The sequence below is a fragment of the Talpa occidentalis genome, unplaced genomic scaffold (genome assembly GCF_014898055.3).
Source record: "Talpa occidentalis isolate TD23 unplaced genomic scaffold, MPIMG_talOcc4v2.1 talOcc4.16, whole genome shotgun sequence".
Taxonomy (NCBI): Eukaryota; Metazoa; Chordata; class Mammalia; order Eulipotyphla; family Talpidae; genus Talpa; species Talpa occidentalis.
In genome coordinates this window covers 69,292,261-69,294,625 of record NW_023601653.1, presented here as the reverse complement: position 1 = coordinate 69,294,625, position 2,365 = coordinate 69,292,261, and positions in this window count along the sequence as shown.

Genomic DNA, 2,365 nt, shown 5'->3' with positions numbered 1-2,365 from the left:
GGTGCATTGGGGAAGGAAATTCTATGGGGACTACACCTGAGGGGGTGGGGGGAAACAACTATTGTTTAAAAATGAATAATAGTGTAAAAAAAAAAAAAAATTAAAAAAATATATTTGATTCCTTTAGCTGCTAAGAATTTGCCATTCTCAGCTCTGCCATCTTGTGGTGACCCTATAAACTGCACACTTGCAGCCTGGAACTGATCTCAGACAAGCAGCATTAGAGCTGGTGACTTCACAGATTGGACAGGTCCACCCAAATACTGAGTGGATTACGGTTTCACCTTGATATTTCTTGGTAAAAATTAATAATTAAAGTATTTGGAACTCAGAAATCTGGACACCAGGTCTACTTGAGCCTAGTGTCTGCAGTGAGCCCCAGGAGAGGGTAGGGGTTGGGTGCCGTCACCAATGCAAGTCTCCTTTGCCTTAAACACTCCTGCTCTAGCCACTCCTGGAGAATTGTGAGTTAGATCTGGGCTGGGAGAGAGACAGGTTTATTTTCCCTTTCTTGCCTTTTAAGAAGCTGAAGGAAGTCACAGAATAATAGATTTCCAGGTACTACATGGCAATATGGTAAAAAAATTAATATTTTCACCATTTGAATAATAATTTCTTTTATGCAATAGAATAACAATAATTCCTTTAACAAGTATCTATTTTAAGTAAATAATCTGAAATGTAGACAAAATTTATGTGAAAAGCTATTTATGGTAATATTAGTTATATGAAAAAGAGGATATGAAGTTTTCTTGTCCATCTTTCTCCTTAATCCTCATTCTTCCCAAACTTTTCTTCTCTGATAATATTGATAAATTGTTACCTTTAAGGACACTCTCTCTTAGTATGTTCTAATTTTCAAAAGGATTTGAGATGTCTACTGAACGCAATTTTTCAAGAAACAATTTAAGTTTTAAACCAGAATACTATTTTCATTAATTTCGATGGCAATTGTCAGATGGGCTGGATGTGACTGAACGTGACCACAGCCTCAGGGTGGAAGAGTGGCTGGGATGAAATGATTGGAAACATACTTAATGAGCTGGTGAAGCTGGATATTTAGTTAGAGGGTTTAATTGCCTCAAGCTCTTGGTCGTCAACTCTATCTTTCCAACAGAATGGATGGACCTTCCATCCCAACCAGCCACCCCACCAGCCAACTGTGCCTAGAACCTTTGACCCACCCACCCCAGGGCGCGGCAGTGCTACTGAACCGGTGGCTGGACTCTGTAAGGCTTTGCCCTGGGTGCCATGGGCCCTGACCCCAGACATGAGACTCTTGTTGCAACATGCTGGATCCTGTATCAGCGGCTCCACTTTGCACCATCTTGGTAACTGGACCTTCTCCCTCTTCCTGCTAGTTTTCCGGTTGGTTAGAATAATTTATTGTCTTTTTTGCTGCACCAAAGTCCCTATTGTTTGCATTTGTGGTGGCGGGTGATCAGACCCAGAACCGGTGAGAGAGGTTCTGACCCCATGACAATTTAGACCCTGTGCCTTGTAACAAGAAGAGTCCATTGTAGGGCTGGAATGGGGCTGGGCTCCATTTGAGCAGGATTCCTGGTTCTGAGAACCCAGATGGGGTAGAGGGAATGGCATGGCATGGACTTTGTCCACTTAGGCCATGGGCTCTTCTCCTCACTGTGAGGTCTTGCTGTGGGGCAGCCAGAGTGATTGGTGTCCTATAACATTCAGCTCTGGGCCAGGGGCCACTCTGGACTGAATCGAAGCTGGGTTCTGCCTGGACACCTTCTCACTCCTGCCCTGAGCCTGTGCTTTGTGACTTCAGTGGCCTTGGGACGGTCTGTTATTTACCAGTGAGAAGTGCTGGGACTGCCGCCTGGCAGGGAAAAATTTCCCTCTGAAAAATTTGTAAGCTAGGAGTGAACTGAAAACGCTTTCATGAATTTTGTTTGCTCAACATCCCATTTATTTCCCATGGGTGACTAGTCTTCCTTCTATGTGACAAGGTCTTCAGCAGGATTCATTCAACTTTTCTTGGTTTACATTAGCTTACTGCAATGTTGTGATTTGTAAGAGATACAGTTGGTCACTCACTAAACTGAAATATACTTTTCATATTTGTAAAAATATATATTTATTTTTCAAGTTTGATCTTCATTCACAGCTCAGGCTCATAGCTCCCACAGCCACCGTAGCAGTTGGCATTTTCTAAAATGTTGAGAGTGATAAAGTATCTTTTGTTATGTTGATGAGGTGACAGGAAAACGCCCTAATGGGTGGGCTGATTGCTAAGGGAGGGGTCTGAAGGTTGAAACAATTCCCAAGAGCCAGTGAGTTAACCAGCCATCCTATGTGATGAAATTCCATAAAATCCCCAAAGACTATACCTGGAGAGCTTCTG